Below are 6,904 nucleotides of genomic sequence, written 5' to 3' on the forward strand. Positions count from 1 at the left end.
AGAGTCTTTTTAAGTCTGTTTAACTCATCATTATTCATGAAGGTGAAATCACTTCTCGTGAAAAACTAGAATGACCTACTTGATGAGTCCATGATAAAAATGTTGCTGACTACAGCAGCGAGGCAGCATTTGCACATGAGAGATGAAAAGAGACATTTCCTTTCCACTGTCTTGGAAGGTCAAGGAGAATAGGAAAAATCTGAGTTTTATACATTCTTTGTATTGTTGAACACTATTATAAACTTGCAAACAAAAATAGGAAAATAGTCATATGGATTAACAAATTTATATATACCATCTTTCAGATCAGACAAAATACTACAGCTTGTCAAAATAACTTATTTAATATCTTGATTGGTTGGTTGGTTTAGTTGTTTGTAGCTGAAATTAAAATTACTTCAAGGAATATCATATTTCCATTCATTTTTGTGAGTCTAGGTCTTTCTTCTCTTCAAGGAAAATTCTGTTAAAAATCAGAAGTAATTTTTCTCTGTGAAAAATTGTTCCTCCTGGGAACAAATATATTTCCTGCTTTGTAAATGTCAGTTTCTAATAACATATATTATATTGGGCATATTCTAGTGCCCACATTGCCAAGCACATTTAATTTTACTCTAAAAATACTTTGAGCCAATTGAAAGCCACGTAGCCACATAACCATGGCAAAGGAAAAGAAATTACCTTTGAGAGAGTCAGTGTCCGTCCCTGTCTCCCAAATAGTATTTGAAGTGGTTGTGCACTAAGATTTACTGGCTGAGAGACAGCACGTCAGCTTAATGTTAACGTGTTCAAACAATTTCTGGATCCAAATTATCTCTAACTTATTTGGTTGTATTTTGAATCTGTCATGGACTTAAAACATTGTTCCCGATCTCCTAATTTGTACTTCAATGCCTTAACTGTGAGACCAACTTTATATGAGTTGACCTTTAAATAAAAATTAAAAAACAAAGACTGTTTCATCTGTGGACTCTGAGTTTTAAAAACTTTTTAAATCCTGGATTATATATATTTTCCATAGTCAGTTATCTTCAATGTGTAACCTTATCAAGAGCCTTTTGAAATTCAAAGTTGAAGGCAACCCCTGTGGTTTCCACATTTCACCATAGCAGGAATAACTTCTGCAATCTATTTCTTTGTTCTGCAGATTCCATCCTGATGCACCTGAAAATATGGTCACTATCACAGATAGCTTTTTATCTTCCTCTATTATGAAATAATCAAGTGGAAAAATCTGGGCTTATAAACAAGTGCCAATATCCTAACCCTTGTTTCTGCCACCCCCTAACTTCTTGTTGATTTGAACTTGTGGTTGTTTCTTTTGTCTTCTTGTGCACCAATATTGTGCTGTGAGAAGCACCTGTGGTTATTTATCCAAACAAAAATCAAAGCCTGCAGTGTAATTCAGTAATCAGTAAGAAGCAGGTGCAAAAATGCAAAGTGCTGCACTGGACAAAAAATAATGAAAGAGGAGTAAGAACAAGAATAAAAGAGGAAATGATAGGTACTAGAGAAATAATGTAACCCACTGTATAATTTATTTTCTATATAGATTTCAGTTTATTTTAAATTATTTAGTACATCAGTCTGAGCAATATTTCTATGCTACAGTATTAATTTAGCAAGTAGCTTTTTTTTTTTTTTTTCTTATTTCAGTCATGAACTCCATAATCAGCTGCCCTCTTACTACCTGCCTATTTTTGTGCCTTATTATTTCTCTTTTCTACTATTGCTACTCTATACATTAATGGTGATCTTGACTGTTTCTCTTGCATTTTATTGGAATAATTTGTATTTTTTTGTTGTAGCTTAATCTACAGATTTTTTCCTCTCTTGGGTATTTGATTTGTTACCATCTTCAATAAAAAAATGCATTAAATATTCAGTCATTATATCTGAGGGATTGTATTGATATATTATTTATCCTAAACTTCTGACAATGGAAGCACTTGTCTTTCCTCCAGTGTTTGTTTGTTTGTTAATCTAGCTGAGTCATTTGGAGAGCTTTAGAACTTCAATATATTTTATATATATCCAGTCATAAATATGGATTTGAGCTGAATAATCTGTAGCTTCTGGTCATCCTTCTTGGGCAAGTAATTTGCACATCTTTTTTAACACACATATGATTTCTGTTGATGTCACAGAATCACGGAATGGTTGAGGTTAAAAGGGAGCCCTGGAAGCCTTTGGTTCAACCTGTTTGAGCATGAACACCTAGAACTATCTGTCCAGGACCACATTCAGATGGATTTCAGACATGTCCAAGGAATAAGGAATCCACAGTATCTCTGGACAGTCTGTGCCAGCACTCAGGCACTAGTACTGAGATACTATCACTTGATATTTGGAATCTCTTGTGTTACTGTTTGTTTCATTGCTTCTTGTCCTGGTTCTGTGTGTACCACTAACAAGAGCCTGGTTCTGCCGCCTCTGCAGCCTTCCTTCAGATTCTTGTAGACATTAATATGATACCCCTAGAACTTCCATTTTTCCATTCTGAACAGACCAGTCTCTCAGTCTTATCCCAAAGAAGAGTTGTTCCTAACCCTTGATCCTCCTCTCATGGTAGCCCTTCTTTTTGTATCTTTCCTGGATATCAATGTCTCTTTTAGTTGCAAGGTCAGAACTGAAACTCTAAAATCCTCCATAAAGCTTTGCTGAAGCCCGGGGTTGAACCAGGGACCTTTAGATCTTCAGTCTAACGCTCTCCCAGCTGAGCTACTTCAGCCCTTGCTAAGCGTGGATTTTCTCACAAACTGATAGAATATATGTCTCTTTCAGCCCCTTATCGTTCACGCTCATTTTGTGGACATTGGACTCTTCCTGCAGGTGGAAGAAAACCTGTACCCCACTGAAATCAATGATATCAAGTCTGCAGCAAAGACTCCCCAAAACATCAGCCAAAGACTTAAAATTAATAGGTTTTAATTTTGTACAGAAAAAAAACAGGATAACTGTTAAGAAAGAAAACATTTTAAATTTGGAGGAAATGTACATGGAAGACATTCATCTCAGTGGTTTGGTATAATGAAGAAATTTTCCAGCAATTTAAAAGAGACTTTTAACATTGATAATGTCCCAGATTTATTTTATTTTATTTTATTTTATTTTATTTTATTTTATTTTATTTTATTTTATTTTATTTTATTTTATTTTATTTTATTTTTTCCCCAGCTTCCATCAGTATACCCTGTTTACTATGGACCTGTGGTCTTTTCTAGTAATGGTGTAAAGATTTTTGTTCTTTGTGTTGAACTAATTGATTTTTGAGGATTTTCCATCAAACAAGTAGAATATTTTTTTGCCACTGATCCTGCATCACATAACTGTCCCATATTCATCTAGATATTAACTCTCTAGTTCTGCTATTCTTAACAGAGTCTGTGAACAACATGAATGACACGTGAGAAAGAGTAAAAAGAGAAAAAGAGTAAAAGGGAAAAGAGAACAGGGAAAAGGAAAGAGAAATGGAGAGAGAAGAAGAGAGGGAGGGAGAAAAAGAGGGAGAAGGAATGAGAAGGAGGGAGCGAGAGAGGTGGGAAGAGAGAAGGGAAGAGGGAAAAGCAAAACATCATTGGTAGATTCACAGTGATTCTTAAAAGAGAGATAATAGGTCTATTTGCTGAACTTTCAGGAATGCAGTATTGAATATGTCCTTTTTACGCTTACATTTGTCAAAGATGCCCCTTCAATAATGAAAAGGAGTTAACTGCATTAGTAGGACAGAAGTCTCGGTCAAAGATCAGAATATAACTGTTTTTAACAAAACAATTATTTAGGCACTGATTTCATAGCCTGGAGCCCCAGTTGCAAGAAGTTCTTGGTTGCAAGTCTTCAAATATCATTAATGTGATGGGAAAGGACCCTCCCCTTCCCACCCCTGCTATCTTGGAATGATTTTAATCAAAGAGACCTTCTAAGGAGGAATTTGTTTCTGGATAGCTTCAGCCTTGGAGAGTTTCAACTAAAATCCTGTAAACAGAGACAAGGGTGAGAATTTTGCCAGTAAATACACTGGTGCCTTCATTTCATCTACTTACGCTCTCACTATGCTATGAATTGCATGAAAATCTTAGCTATAACTCCCTCATTGCCTCCTCAGTTTAAATGTTTTGAAAGATACAGGTCATCAACCCAAAAAGCAATCAGCTCAGCAAGCAAAGTGAACGCAACAGAGAAATCTATACCAGTTGCTATGCAAAGAAGAAACACTGAGATTGATTCATTACAGTCTGCCTTTCTTTTGCTAATCTGCTCATTCAAAAACCACATCCTGTTGAAAATTTAAAGGAGTTCCTGATAGCTTAATAAAAATATGGCAGTAGTTCCTTTCCATCAGCAGATTTAACACTGCAGTTTCACTTTTGCTTCAAGTTCCCTGGGTAAAATATCGCCCCTTCAAATTCGTCTTGTGTTGGAAGCAGTGAGTCTTAAGACATGAAATCGCTTACTGCTGGCCTGAAATAATGTGTAAGATTGTTTTCTTCCAGGAAAAACAAACAAACAAATAAACTAACAAAGCAGGAGGAGAAAAAAATAAAATAAAAAAATAAAAAAGCAAACCAGTGAAATTAATTCTACTGCAGTCTATTTAGCATTAGTGGCCATCAAAGTTGCAGCCCAGGGGCACCATGCGTCATAATGTATCATGACCAAGATAATTTATAACCGGATTTCTTGCACTGCAGGAGATCAAACTGCAGAAAGAAATTTCAGGTTACCAAAGGATATTTACTAAGAGTACTAGAAACAGCAAAAGTCCAAGTGCTGTTTATTTACAAAGCTTATTTACAAACCTCAGAATTCTTTAGGAGCTAGGCATTTACCTAAGTGTATAACCTCAAAAGAGTCTGCTGAGTTAATGAACTGTGAATAGGTTTTGCTGACAAGCACCAATCTTTTCAGATTCAAATTCACTGTGAATAAAACACTCTGGTCCTGATAAATGGACATTATAAATTAAAGATGCAGCTACTCTGTTGGATCATCAAGCCCATATCCTTCCAGCTCAGAAATATATATATATATATAATATATATATATAAAAAACATTCTGGAAATATATATATATATATATTTCCAGAATGTTTTTTTTAAAGATTAAAAATGTCTATTTTAATACATGAACTGGTTCTTGAGAATCTCAGTGACTGAAGAACCTATTCCACAGTGTATCAGTTTAGGATTTGTCTGTGAAACAGTGAGAGTAGCAGTTCACTCCCCGTGAGTTACTTACAGTTGTAACACTAAACACAACCCTTGTTCTTAATTTCACTCAACCCTCCTGGACTGCCCAAATAGTACAGTTCTGCATTAGATTTTCTTGCTGATGTATAATAAATGATTTTTTAAATTATTGTAATGTAATTGATGATCTTTGTATGGTATTTCCTTCTGAGGTTTCATCCTATAGGCATTACCCATTAAGCACACTCAATATTTAACTCAATTATGAGGTGCTTCTATACAGGGTTCTGTTTGTAGAAGTGCACTCATGAACGAGATATCAGAATTCTCATTATAGTGTATAAATTTCAGCACAACTGATTAACAACCATGATGGACTTTTTTTTTTTTTTTTCTCTAAAGTACAAATTGCGCTATATGATCTCCTATTTGCTAATTTGCTAGTGCTATTAGAGATATCCATGACATCCACTTATCTGTCAGGTATGAACAAGTGTATTATGACACTTGAAGTAGATGGAAGTCAGGAGTTACACCATATCCTTAGGAATCTCCAGCTTTTCTATTTAACATAAAATACGGTGAAAAAGGAAAAGAACAGATGAAAAGCAAGATGTAGATTTTAGTAACTTAAGCCCTGTTCATCTTCAAGCAGACATAATATGCTATATTACAATCTAGACATTTACATTTGAATCTGCCATGAAAACAAAATTAGGTGCACAATGGGCTAAATTATGCTCTCACAAATAAGAACACTACTAATAGCAGAAGGGGGCACTAGTAACCAACTAGTATATCTTTTGAATCTGGTGTATAATATGTATTGAAAATAAACATGCATGCACATAGTCTCACTTACAAACTAGCTGTCCTGACCTTTCTCAAGATGTAGTGGATGTTCTGTGATATGAATTCTGTCTTCTTCAGCCTTTACTTTTCATGACCAGTATTCTTTACCTGCTCTATTGTTGCATAAAAGATAGCCACTTCAGAAAGCCCAGTAGGGCTGATTGCACCCAATGGCACTTTCCTTTATGAAAATGTGATAGCATGCTTTCAGTGATATAGAAATAAAGTGTTACCTTGGTTATTAAAAAAGTATTCCCTATTCTCTATTCTTTCTTTAAAACAACAACAGCATTTTTTACTTTGCCATGAGAGTGATGAGGCATTGGAACAGGTTTCCCAGAGAAGCTGTGGATACCTCATCCCCGGAAGTGTTTGAAGACGGACTGGACGGGGCCTTGATGTACTGGGTGGCAATCCTGTTTGGAACTAGATGTTTAAGGTTTCTCCCAACCCAAACTATTCTATCATTCTATTATTCAAAGCAAAGAGATGACTAAGAAAAGTTCTTAAAGTAAAGGCATGTTTTACACCTTGTTGGAATAGCACATGAAAAGTTCTTGGGAAGAAAGAATCATGTATCCCTCTTGTCAACACTTTTTATTTCCCATGATATTAACACCTTCAACTGTTGTAATGATTACATTCAACAGCTTTTAATGAAGATCTCTCTTTTTTTTTTTTTTTTTTTTTTTTTCTTTCTTTTTTTCCCATAAACTTGAAGATTTTCAGTTTCCTTTCACTGCAGGAATTATATTTGTAAAAGAGAACCATTCAAGAGTGATCAGGACAACAGTGGTTACATTAACTGATTTAAATGGAAGAATGTGCAATATTTCTTTCACTCATTATTTCATTTTCTTTG

General features: G+C 34.9%; 1 non-coding gene across 1 annotated transcript; it reads right to left on the reverse strand.

Moving 5' to 3' along the window:
* Nucleotides 1-2,658: 2,658 nt before the first annotated feature.
* TRNAF-GAA (transfer RNA phenylalanine (anticodon GAA)) lies at nucleotides 2,659-2,731 on the reverse strand. Its single transcript has one exon. It is a non-coding gene; the product is annotated as a tRNA-Phe (tRNA).
* Nucleotides 2,732-6,904: the final 4,173 nt, after the last annotated feature.

Source organism: Excalfactoria chinensis, chromosome 2, assembly GCF_039878825.1.
Source record: "Excalfactoria chinensis isolate bCotChi1 chromosome 2, bCotChi1.hap2, whole genome shotgun sequence".
Taxonomy (NCBI): domain Eukaryota; kingdom Metazoa; phylum Chordata; class Aves; order Galliformes; family Phasianidae; genus Excalfactoria; species Excalfactoria chinensis.